Source organism: Gracilinanus agilis, chromosome 4, assembly GCF_016433145.1.
Source record: "Gracilinanus agilis isolate LMUSP501 chromosome 4, AgileGrace, whole genome shotgun sequence".
Lineage (NCBI taxonomy): Eukaryota > Metazoa > Chordata > Mammalia > Didelphimorphia > Didelphidae > Gracilinanus > Gracilinanus agilis.
Genome location: NC_058133.1, coordinates 245,273,351 through 245,287,512, shown reverse-complemented (window position 1 = coordinate 245,287,512; position 14,162 = coordinate 245,273,351).

Here is a 14,162-nt window from a genome sequence, read left to right as displayed (position 1 = left end):
CTACCTCTTGCTGTTCTAATGTGTTGGAAATGTATAGAAATGCTGATGATTTATGTGCATTTATTTTGTATCCTGCCACTTTGCTAAAGTTATTGATTATTTCTATCAGCCTCTTAGTTGATTCTCTAGGATTTTTTAAGTAGACCATCATATCATCTGCAAACAGTGATAGCTTAGTCTCCTCATTGCCTATTTTGATAGCTTCAATTTCTTTTTCTTCTCTAATTGCAACTGCTAGTGTTTCTAGTACTATGTTGAATAATAGAGGTCATAATGGGCATCCTTGTTTCACTCCTGATCTTATTGGGAAGGCTTCTAATTTATCCCCATTGCATATAATGCTTGTTGATGGTTTTAGGTATATATTGTTTATTATTTTTAGGAAGGGTCCGTCTATTCCTATACTTTTCAATGTTTTCAATAGGAATGGATGCTGTATTTTGTCAAAGGCTTTTTCAGCATCTATTGAGATAATCATGTGATTTTTGTTTGTTAGACTGTTGATATGGTCAATTATGTGGATGGTTTTCCTAATGTTGAACCATCCTTGCATTCCTGGTATAAATCCCACCTGATCATGGTGGATGATCTTCTTAATTACTTGCTGGAGTCTCTTTGCTAATATTCTATTTAAGATTTTTGCATCTATGTTCATTAGGGAGATTGGTCTATAGTTTTCTTTCTCTGTTTTTGATCTCCCTGGCTTTGGAATCAGTACCATATTTGTGTCATAAAAGGAATTTGGTAGGACTCCTTCTTTGCTTATCATATCAAATAATTTGTATAGTATTGGGATCAGTTGCTCTTTGAATGTCTGATAGAATTCACTTGTGAATCCATCAGGTCCTGGTGATTTTTTCTTAGGGAGTTCTTTGATGGCTTGTTCAATTTCTTTTTCTGATATGGGATTATTTAGGTATTCTATTTCTTCTGCTGTTAATTTAGGCAATTTATATTTTTGTAAATATTCATCCATATCTCCTAAATTGTTATATTTGTTGCCATATAATTGGGCGAAATAGTTCTTAATGATTGTCTTAATATCCCCTTCATTATAGGTGAGGTCTCCCTTTTCATCTTTAATACTGTCAATTTGGTTTTCTTCTTTCCTTTTTTCTTATTAGATTGACTAGTACTTTGTCTATTTTATCTATTTTTTTAAAATACCAGCTTCTAGTCTTATTTATTAATTCAATAGTTCTTTTACTTTTGATTTTATTAATTTCTCCCTTAATTTTTAGTATTTCTAATTTAGTTTTCATCTGAAGGTTTTTAATTTGTTCGCTTTCTAATTTTTTGAGTTGCATGCCCAATTCATTAATCTCTGCCCTCCTTAATTTGTTAATATATGCACTCAAGGATATAAATTTCCCCCTGAGTATTGTAAGAATTAAAATTTAGTTATTATAGCTATATATTAAAATTATGTGGCCGCCAGGAATCAACAATTCAGGTTGATTCCATAATTAAATCAGACCCAAGTCAGCATCGGGTTGAGGAGTTTATTTACAATCAGGTAGGTAAGGGTAGGAATAAAGAGAAAAAGGGAGGTTAGAAGGCTAAATAAATGAAGCTGTAAGCCACAAGGCCCAACAGCCAGATAGGCAGAGTTTAGAATTGGCCCAGCTAGGCCAAGGAAGCCAGCCTAACTTACCCACGTGACAATACAGAGTGTAAGCTGTCTGTGGTCTCAGGAGATGCTTCTTCCTCCAGTTCCAGAGGACAACTGCCCCCACAGGAAGTTCACTAACTTACTTAAAGAGAACGTGTCTTTCATCACTTCCTGTGGTCCACCTCTAATTCAAATGGACAAATGGCAGTTTCTACATTGATTTGGACTGCCCAAAGGGCAGTCCCTTATTCTTGATTTGTTACTTATTGTCACGTGTGGGTAACTCATCTCCCCTCCCCACTAAGGGAGGTGGGAGTGACATCATTAGCACGCCTGGGTTGAGTAGATTTTTGACTATTAATGGGATCGAGCTAATTCTATTTACACATCTCCTTACTGAACTTTCTGACTGCAGACTCTAATTGACTGAAGATCTCAAATTACACAATCTCTTCTTCTTCTTTTTTTTCTTCTTCATCATTATTAACAATTTCTACAGTTTCATTATCTATTCCATGTGCTAATTTAATGTGAGAACAATGATACCATGAATCTCTACCTAAAACTTTTACAGAAGATGGTGAAACTAATACAATTGTATAAGGACCTACCCAATTTTGTTCTGTTGCCTATGTTTTGGTAAAATTTTTCACATAGACCATATCACCTGGTTGAAAATTATGAAGAGAATAACCCAATGGACCAGATTGAATTAATACTCCCATAACTTGTAATTCTCTTAACCTCTGCTGTAAAGAACTTAAATATGAAGCAATTTGACAATCACCTCCTAAGAGTGATGCATAAACAGCCTTACAAGTTTTTGCTTGTAGTGGAGCATGTCCAAAGAGCATCTCATACGATGATATGTAGATCCACTCTTGGTCTCGTACGTAGGTAAAACAAAGCTATGGGAAGAATCTCTGGCCATTTAAGATGAGTTTCAGCACAGAGTTTCCCAACCATAGTCTTGAGTTCCCTATTCATACGCTCCACCTGACCTGAACTTTGCGGATGGTATGGAACATGATATTTAGGTGTTATTCCTAGATTCTCATAGACTCTTCTAAGGATATCCTGAGTAAAATGACATCCCTTATCCGAATCTATGGTTAAAGGTACACCAAATCTAGGCACAATTTCTTTCAGTAACACTTTCACCACAAAACTAGCTGTATTTGTATTTGATGGAAAAGCTTCAGGCCATTTAGTTAGTCTATTGACTATCACAAGACAATACTTGTATCTTCCAGCTTTGGGCATACAGATATAATCAATCTGTAAACTTTCAAATGGACAATATGCTAAAGGTCTACCACCCAAACCTTTCTTTCTGAATGCACTTTGATTGAACTTTTGGCAGACTGGACAGCTATTACAGACCTTATTTGCAACAGTACTTATTCTAGGAGCAACCCATTGTCTCCTGATGGAATCCACAACAGCTTGTGTACCAAAATGACCTTTTGTGTGGATAGCTTGACACAAATAGGTATACAAATCTTTTGGTAACAATGGTCTTCCTGTATCAGTAATCCATATCCCATGTTCTTTCCTAGCTCCAAATTTATCCTTCCATTTCTCAATATCTGAGTCTACATAAGCTTTCTCTAGATCATCAGAATCAATAGATGTTAAATTCATCACATAGATTGGAACATTCTGAGCTGCATACTTCGCAGTGATATCAGCTCTATGATTTCCTTTAGAGACTGAATCTCTACCACGAGTATGACTCCTACAATGAATTACTGCCAGCTGTTTTGGCTTCTGGATTGCTTCCAACAACTCAGTTATTATTCCTGCATGAGCTATTGGTTTTCCTGATGCAGTAATAAAACCTCGTTGTTTCCAGATCGTTCCTGTTGCATGGCAAACAGAAAATGCATATCAAGAGTCTATGTAAATATTCAAACGTTTACCTTCAGCTAGAAGACATGCTTGCTTCAATGCCACCAATTCAGCACCTTGAGCACTAAGATTATTAGGTAATGAGCCACACCACACAGGATCCCAGGGGAAAACAGGATGCAAGGTGTCCTTTGCTCTGAGGTCTCCCAGGCTGGCAACAGTTTTTGCCTACCACTAATGGAGTCCACACACAGAACACAGATAGACTTCCTCCTCCTTCATTCCAACCTGGAATTCCCAGCTCCAGCTCCTTCCTGCTAGGTACTTCCTAATCAATATATAATCAATACCTAATAACTAGCTAATCTAATCTTACTCATAACACTATGAATTATTCTTCTGGTTGCTATAATAGTGAATATTATAATAGTGAATAGAGTTCACTACAGAGAATTATACATAGCATTTCTCCACCTAGTAATACATATAAATAGATCTTATTTAAGCCCTTAAAGAGTCAAGTTTAAAGGATTATGAGTTTTCTTTCTTTTCCCCCTGTTTCTTATTTACCTTTTCATGTTTCTCTTGATTTTTGTGGTTGGGTATCAAACTTTCCATTTAGTCCTGGTCTCTTTTGTGCAAAAATTTGGAATTCTTCAATTTTGTTGAATGCCTATACTTTCCCCTGAAAGTATATAGTCAGTTTTGATGGGTAGTTGATCCGTGGCTGAAGACCCATCTCTCTTGCCTTTCTGAATATTGTGTTCCAATCCTTGCGGTCTTTTAGCGTGGAAGCTACCAGATCCTGTGTGATCCTGATTGGTGCTCCTTGATATTTGAATTGCCTCTTTCTGGCTTCTTGTAAGATTTTTTCTTTTACTTGGAAGCTCTTAAATTTGGCTATTATATTCCTTGGTGTTGACTTTTCTATGTCCAGTGTAGAGGGTGATCTATGGATCCTTTCAATGTCTATATTGCCCTCTTATTGTAGAACTTCAGGGCAATTTTGCTGAATAATTTCTTTAAGTATGGAGTCCAAGTTTCTATTAATTTCTGCCTTTTCTGGAAGACCAATGATTCTCAAATTGTCTCTTCTCGACTGGTTTTCTTGGTCTGTCACTTTCTCATTAAGATATTTCATGTTTCCTTCTATTTTATCAGTCTTTTGGCTTTGTTTTATTTGTTCTTGTTGTTTCGAGAGATCATTATGTTCTAATTTTTCAATTCTAGCCTTTAAGGACTGGTTTTCGGCTATAATCTTTTGGTTTTCCTTTTCAATCTGGTCATTTCTGGTGTTCAATTAGCTTATCAGTTCATTTGATTTCTGAGCTTCACTTTCCAATTGCAAAATTCTGCCTTTTAAGCTGTTATTTTCTTGCCAGATCTCTTCCATCTTCTTCAACATCTCATTTTTGAACTCTTCAATAGCTTGTGACCAGCTTTCATTTTTTTGGTAAGGTTTGGATATGATTACTTGTTTGTCCTCCTCTGTTGTCTGGATTTTCTCTGTGTAAAAGTTGTCAAGTGTTCCAGAGTTTTTTTTGATAATCTTTTTCTTCCTCTGGAGTTCTTGGCTTGCCATCATCAGCCCCGCCCCTTCTCAGCTTTGTCTTCACACTCAGGGTCTGCCTGTGCTTTCTAAGCTCCCAAAGACTTGATTTTAAAGGTACAACCCACTGAGTTGCAGGGTGTTGGCAGCTGCTTAGGAAATTCTACACCCACCTTTCGCAACCCCTTAGCTAAAGAATTCAAACCAAAAGCTTGGGGAAGGGAGAGGGGGCAGTTGTCATCCCCAGTAGCCAGTGAGCTTGCTAATAACATCAATGAAGTTTCTTCAGTGATTGTAGACACAAACCATCTGACTTCAGCCACACAAACTTCAGGGCAAGATAGTGAACTTCAGTCAGCTCATGAGTCAGCAGTCGTACCAGAGGTCTTGAAGGGAACACAAACTATCTACCAAACATTCCCGGATACAACTGATGGGAAAACTTCTGATTTGGACCTTGACAGTTCTCTGAATATCAGTGGATGGTGAATCAGACCAAACCTCCATTTCTGCAGCCTTAGCAGAAGCCAACCTAAAGATTCTGTGTGCTCTGCACAGCACAACTTAGTAACAATGGATAATGACTCTCCAGCTCTCAATGAGAGAGAGAGAGAGAGCTATCTAAGCCTGCTTTCTGTTCTTCTGATTCTGAACTCAACTTGCCTGATGGTGCTACAGGAAGTTCTGGTTTAGATACAAATGGCCATATGCAATACTGGATCGATACCAAGTGCACACACAAAACAGAGGATTCTTTATTACCCCTTGTACCAGTGAAGTCCAATAACAATGGGGAACCCCTAGTTACCTTAGAAATGGGGGGTACATTACGAAGGACTACTGGACACTGGTGCAACTTGTTCCGTTTTGTGCAAGGCACCCAAAGGATGCCAATATAAGAGTAGTTTGAGAGTAAGAGGAGCTTCTGGGATAGCCCAAGTCCCGAAGCTGTTTGAGAGCTATTGCTGCTGTAGTCATCATGATTAGAAAAGCATCTTCCTTGGTATTAGGGGGTGAACTAAAAGTATTTTCCCCACACCAAGTGGAATCTACTTTAAGAAACACCACACTTTAAGCATTCACCTCCCAAAGACTATCAAAATACCAACAAATCTTGTTGGCTAATTAAAATTAAAACATAACTTTTCACTGGTGCAGAAACTTAAATCCTGTGACTGATCTCAGATTTACCTCTGGAGGGACAAAGTCTACACATCTGTGAGGACACACTTAACATAGTGCATAAAACTAGGGCAGATTCATCCAATAAGCCCACGGAAAATCCTGATTTGACATTATTCACAGATGGATCGTCATACATAGTAGACAATCAGAGATTTACCAGAGCAGCCATGGTGACAGCCTCTGAGACCCTTTGGTACTCATCATTGCCATCCACCATGAGTGCCCAGGGGGCAGAACTAGTCGGATTGATACACACTCTGAAGCTTGCCGAAAACCAGAAAGTGAACATTTTTACCAATTTGTGGTATGCGTTTGGAGTTGTGCATCATTCTGGCGAACTCTGGAAAAATCGAGGCTTCATTACATCCAACAGCAAATAGATAGTGTATGGGGATTTAATTAATCAGTTGTTGGACACAATTCACTTACCAGCTCAAGTAGTGCAAGGCTCACACTAAGATCCAAGGGCCAGTGGAATCAGGGAACAAACGTGCAGATATCACAGCCAAATTTGTGGTGAGGTATGGATCAAGTACAATTCTAAACTTATCTTTGGTGGAGGAAGATGATCTCAAAAACGCATACTTCCCAAAGGAAGTGAAGGATTGGAAGAAACATCATGGTGCATACTTATCTACCAGAGTTTGGCTGGGGGCAGATGGAAAACCTATGTTGCCTAGATCCCTGTATTTCACCTTTTGTAATGCATTATACCAAAAAGGGCATTATGGAAGTCTGGGCATGACAGATTCTATAATTAGGTATTGGAATGCAAGGGGCATATATGCAGTTGCTATGAGAGTTTCACAGAGGTGCAGAATTTGTATGCAATTCAACCAGACAATTACCTAAGTCCACAGTCTGGGAGGCAAACCACTAGCCTATACATCATTGGAATGCTTACAAATTGATTACATCACCATGCCAAGATGTCAAGGTTACAGATATGCATTAATGATAGTGGATAAATTAACTAAGTGGCCAGAAGTTTCCCCAGCAAACATAGCACTTCAGTGTTTGTTGTGAAAGTCTTACTGAGAGAATTAATACCCAGATTCTCTATTCCACTTGACATTGCTTCAGATTCTGGGTCCTACTTCACGAATAAGATTTTAGCTACAGTTTAAGAGACCTTAGGAGTCAAACAACATCTTTACTCGATATACAGACTGCAGTCGAGTAGACAGATTGAATGAGTGAATGGATTTTTGAAGACTCTAATAGCTAAAATCCATGCAGAATCTCATATGAAATGGCCTGATGCTTTACCGTTGGCACTATTCCATCTCAGATGCCAACCCAACAGCATTACACACTTATCACCATTTGAAATGCTGTTTGGCCATCCACCTTTCCATGGCAAGTTACCTCAAAGCATTCATAAATTATCACACCTAGGTATGGAATGCAAGCTCTATGAGTACATCAAATTACTCAAGCAGTGCTTAAACCAACTTTATAAACTAGGCTTGATACATCAAAGAGTACCCTTTGATTTTAGTCTGCACAACTTCCAACCTGGAGATTATGTTTACATCAGAAACTTCACTAGGAACTCTGTGTTAGAACCTAAGTGGCATGGTCCATCCCAAATAATTTTAACAACTCCTGGTGCAATCAAAGTTAAAGGGAGGAAGGGGCAGCTGGGTAGCTCAGTGGAGTGAGAGTCAGGCCTAGAGACAGGAGGTCCTAGGTTCAAACCCGGCCTCAGCCACTTCCCAGCTGTGTGACCCTGGGCAAGTCACTTGACCCCCATTGCCCTCCCTTACCAATCTTCCACCTATGAGACAATACACCGAAGTACAAGGGTTTAAAAAAAAAAGTTAAAGGGAGGGATCCTTGGCTCCATGTCTCTCATGTCAAGCCAGCAAAAGACATGTCCCAACAACAACCACAAGACCCAGTTATTATGCAGCACAAAGATCAACTAGCACCAACCAATCAATCAAATAAGTCCACAGAAAGTCCACAGCCTATACATGAGACCACAGAACCAGAGCAGCAATCAGAATAACAATCAGAGCATGAATCAGAACCACAATTAGACCAAGAGCCAGTGAACAGACAGATTTTACACCAAATTTTAAACCCAAATGATTATCCCAACCCCAATTACAACTTAGAAGAATCATCCATATACCATTATGACAATGAAAAAGAATCATTGGCAGAAGAAGACACAACATTTGATTTGCAATCAATCCAAGACCCAGACACTGACATCGATGAATAAATGAAAGCACAAAAGACATTATGATGAACTCTTGTTACCTGTAGTCATCTTTATTAAACCACAAGAAAAAAGAAAGAAGAAAAGATTAATCACATTTCATGGACATTTGAACTTTGTTCCTGACACAAGTCAACACACCAGAACATCAGTTCCAGTGCAAGATAACAAGCGTGTGGTAACATCAAACAACACAAAGAAGGCATTGCTGACTTCACAGATCATCACAAGGACAGCAAACCCGAGGACTACAAGACATCTGTGATCAAATACACAATCAGTGTATGGGACAACCACACTGTAAAGAGGGGCATCAGATCAGCATTGGATCCATGCATTTGGAGAACACAACTTACAACCAACAGGATTCTCACTGCACCCAACACTTTAGATTCCATCTATGCAGTACATGCATTTTGCAGAAGAATTCCAGGGGAGTAAGTATGTAACACTTCATTACATGGATAGGTCACACTAGACAACACAAAGAACATTTTTATGACCTCACATCTACATGTGAAATGCAAACTTACACTTCAGAGAGAAGAGTTTGTCTGCCTTAGCTTAGAGTTTTCCTCTTACTTTGATATAGACACCTTCTACTCAAATAACCTGACATTTCTTGTAAAGATGTAAATATGTAAATGTTTGCTTACTAATCCTTAGCAATAAGTTTTACTAACACACAGGGACAGTTAGTTAGTTTGATAAGTTAGAACAGGGACAGAATTTTCTAAACTTTCTTGTAAATATTGTACATAGTCTATAGTTTAACCAAAAGGACTTATAAACAATATTGAACTTACTTGTTCTTACTAATGTTTCTAACATAGGCATAAGTGTACTAACATATTCATATGCTAATTTTAGGAAAATGAATTCAAATTTAGAAGCTTAGATTGCAGAAATTTTCTTAGTTGATACTTTTGTTGTTAGTTCATGAAATTAGATAAGTACATAGATAGAATTTATTACTTTGTTTTAGTTAGCAAATGTTAGCTTTAAGACTGTTTGTGAATGTTTGCATTTAATCTGCTTTTCCTGTCTGTTCAAAATTTTTTGCAAAACTCAAATCCCCATTTCTTTCCTATGCCTTTCCCATAACCCGTCTTAGTTTAGCTTAAGATTAGTCTTAGAATAGTTTAAGGAAGTAGCAACCCTTTTATTATTTTACAAAACTTAGATAGGGATAAGAGCACAGTTATAGTTTAGCTTAGAGTAAGAGTAGAATCCCTTTAGATCTTAGCAACCAGGAAATGTTGCAAGGTACAAATTTCCAAAAGACAAATGAGCAGATTGTAATGCAGGGTTACAGCAATAGTTTTTGTTTGTTTGTTTGTTTGTTTGTTTGTTTGTTTGTTTTGCTTTTGCAAATTCAACTGTACAGCCCTGGCAGTTAGAAGTTTTAGAATGTTCACAGAAAGACAGTTGGAGCCTGATACTATAAATAGTGCTGAAGCTCCAACTGAAGGACGTTTGCCTTTTGGCTTCAGCATTGGCCTGTGCTTATTTGTCCTGGGGACATTTTGGACCTAGCTTGATTTCTCTGGACCTCTCCTTGAGCTCTCTTCATTTACATCCCTGTTATTTCCCCTGAATTTCCCTTTGGGCCCTTGGAAGAAGGGTGGGCTTGGTGGTTGGACATCATGGGTTTAGTTTCTGCAGGCAAGTAGGACATTCTAAATCAAGCCACCCCTAATTTAATGATTTGATAAATACCTTTACTTAAAAGGCAGTCAAACCTTCCTGACTGGGAGAGCAGGCCTCTCTCAGACAGACCCTTTCCTGTGACCCTTCCCCCAACCTCGGTTTTCTCCCTAGCAGCAGTTATAAAAACCTAAAACCTCCTTCCCTCTGATTATCCCGAGCATTAATAAATCCCCTTTGTTACCTATACAAAGTCTCTGGTGAATGATTGTATTGAAGATTAAGGCAAAGGCTAAAGAGGGAAAAATTATTTTCCTTTTATTTTCTTGGGGGAAACCTAGGCATCCATCTTGGGCAGGAAGTACCCAGCAGAGAATTCCTGCAGACATCAATTTCACTGACAGGGAGGAGCCTTTGACTCCTCCCTCAAAGGACTTTAGAAATTAACAAGAGAAACACCAGCCTTGATCTAAACATTTCTGACTGGCCCAAATTCCTCTTGTACCTTAGAGATACTTTCCCTGCTTGAAGGATCAAGCCTATTTCCTCCCAGTACCTCTGTCTCTAGCCTCAGTGAATAAGCCTGTTTGAATTGCCCTCCTGTATACTCCCATTCATTCCCTTACCTTTCCTATATATATTACCTCACCCATTCATCCTTACATTCAGCTATCCCCTTCATTCCTCCTCCTCTCACCTATATCTGGCAGCTCCAGGGCTTGTTCCTGAGAGCAGCAAGACTTAGGACCCCAGGTGACTAAAGAACAAGCACGGACTTCCCTGAGCACTAGCGTGGGTGAAGATATTGCCCTAGGCACGGACAAAGATCTCGAGCACAGGCTAGGACCTCTAGTGGGGACCCTGTGCAGATGGGAACGAGGCTGTGGAAGCAGCCCCTGAGACTGCTGAAGGAGCCTCGGGCAGAGGGGCAGACCAGGGACGACCAAGAGGCTCGACCCCAAGAACAAGGAGACCTGAGCCCTCGGGAGCCCAGAAAGCGCAGACAGACCCTGAGTGTGAAGACAAAGCTGAGAAGGGGCGGGGCTAACAAGGGTAAGCCGAGAACCCCAGAAGAGAAAGATTATAAAGAATTCTGGAATACTCGACAACTTTTACACAGAGAAAATCCAGACAACAGAGGAGGACAAACAAGTAATCATAACCAAACCTTCCCAAAAAAATGAAAACTGGTCACAAGCTACTGAAGATGTTGAGGAAGATGGAAGAGATCTGGCAAGAAAATAACAGTTTAAAAGGCAGAATTTCGCAATTGGAAAGTGAGGCTCAGAAATCAAATGAACTGATAAGCAAATTGAACACCAAAAATGACCAGATTGAAAAGGAAAACCAGTCCCTAAAGACTAGAATTGAGCAATTACAAGCGAATGATCTCTCAAGACAACAAGAACAAATAAAACAAAGTCAAAAGACTGATAAAATAGAAGGAAACATGAAATATCTCAATGAGAAAGTGACAGACCAAGAAAACGGGTGTAGAAGAGACAATTTGAGAATCATTAGTCTTTCAGAAAAATCAGAAATTAATAGAAACTTGGACTCCATATTTAAAGAAATTATTCAGCAAAATTTCCCTGAAGTTCTACAACAAGAGGGCAATATAGACATTGAAAGGATCCATAGATCACCCTCTACACTGGACACAGAAAAGTCAACACTCAGGAACATAATAGCCAAATTAAAGAGCTTTCAAGTAAAAGAAAAAAATCTTACAAGAAGCCAGAAAGAGACAATTCAAATATCAAGGAGCACCAATCAGGATCACACAGGATCTGGCAGCCTCCACGCTAAAAGACCGCAAGGCTTGGAATACGATATTCAGAAAGGCAAGAGAGCAGGGCCTTCAGCCATGGATCAACTACCCATCAAAACTGACTATATACTTCCAGGGGAAAGTATGGGCATTCAACAAAATTGAAGAATTCCAAATTTTTGCACAAAAGAGACCAGGACTAAATGGAAAGTTTGATACCCAACCACAAAAATCAAAACATGAAAAGGTAAATAAGAAACAGAGGGGAAAGAAAGAAAACTCATAATTTTTTAAATTTGACTCTCTAAGGGCTTCAATAAGATCTAATTATCTGTATTCCTATGTGGAGAAATGCTATGTATAATTCTCTGTAGTGAACTCTGTTCACTATTATAATATTCACTATTATAGCAATCAGAAGAATAATTCATAGGGAGAGGACAAAATACTAAATGGTCTAAGATGAAATGGAGGGTGGGAAAGAGGGGGGAATAGTAGGGGACACCAAGAGAAACTTGAGTGAATAAGAAAAATAGGATATTCTATTACACACAAAGAGGGCATGGGAAGGGGAGGGGATAAATACTATTATAAGAAGGAGAGGAAGAGAGCATTAAGAGGTAATATTTAAACCATACTCTCAGTGTAATCAACCTGGAGAGGGAAGAGTAGCTATATTATCCAATTAGATAAAAAAACTCTATCTAACCCTACTGAGAAAGTCAGAAGGGATAAACCAAAGGGAACAGAGGAGTGGGGAGGTCAAAAAAGGCAGGGGAGAAAAAGGAGGAGGGAATTCATTAGGCCTTTAAAAATAAAAAGAGGGAAATAACAAGGGAGGAGGTAGAAAGGGAAGTTAATCAAGGGAGGGGACAAGGGATCCCGGCTCAAAGCAAACCACTGGTTTAAAAGAAAATAGTGTAAGAAGAAGGAGTGGGACTAGGGGAGGACACAAAAATGTCAGTGAATGCACAACTGATAATTATAACTCTGAATGTGAACAGGATGAACTCACTCATAAAATGGAAGCAAATAGCAGAGTGGATCGGAAACCAAAATCCTACCATATGTTGTCTACAAGAAACACATATGAGGCGGGAGGACATACACAAGTTTAAGGTTAAGGGCTTGAGCAAAATCTTTTGGGTCTCAAATGAGAAAAAGAAGGCAGGAGTGGCTATTATGATTTCTGACAAAGCCAAAGTAAAAATAGATATGATTAAAAAAGACAGGGAAGGTCATTACATCCTGATTAAAGGCAGTATAAATAATGAGGAAATAACACTGCTAAATATATATGCACCAAATGGTATAGCATCCAAATTCATAAAGGAGAAAATAGCAGAGCTCAAGAAGGAAATAGATAGTAAAACCATAATAGTGGGAGATCTAAATATTCCTCTTTCAGATCTAGATAAATCAAACCAAAAAATAAATAAGAAAGAGGTAAGAGAGGTGAATGAAGTCCTAGAAAAATTAGATTTAATTGATATCTGGAGAAAAATAAATAGGGACAAAAAGGAATACACCTTCTTTTCAGCTGCACATGGTACATTCACAAAGATTGACCATGTAATAGGGCATAGAATCATTGCAAACAAATCCAAAAGAGCATATATAATAAATGTAACCTTAGATCATAATGCAATAAAAATAATAATTAGTAAGGGCACATGGATAGGCAAATCAAAAACCAATTGGAAATTAAACAATATGATTCTCCAAAACCAATTTGTCAAAGAAGAAATCATAGAAACAATCAACAATTTCATTGAAGAGAATGACAATGATGAGACATCCTACCAAACTCTGTGGGATGCAGCCAAGGCAGTACTCAGGGGGAAATTTATATCCTTGAGTGCATATATTAACAAATTAAGGAGGGCAGAGATTAATGAATTGGGTATGCAACTCAAAAAACTAGAAAGCGAGCAAATTAAAAACCCTCAGATGAAAACTAAATTAGAAATACTAAAAATTAAGGGAGAAATTAATAAAATCAAAAGTAAAAGAACTATTGAATTAATAAATAAGACCAGAAGCTGGTATTTTGAAAAAACAGATAAAATAGACGAAGTATTGGTAAATCTAATAAGAAAAAGGAAAGAAGAAAACCAAATTGACAGTATTGAAGATGAAAAGGGAGACCTCACCTCTAAGGAAGGGGAAATTAAGGCAATCATTAAAAACTATTTTGCCCAATTATATGGCAACAAATATAACAATTTAGGAGATATGGATGAATATTTACAAAAATATAAATTGCCTAAATTAACAGCAGAAGAAATAGAATACCTAAATAATCCCATATCAGAAA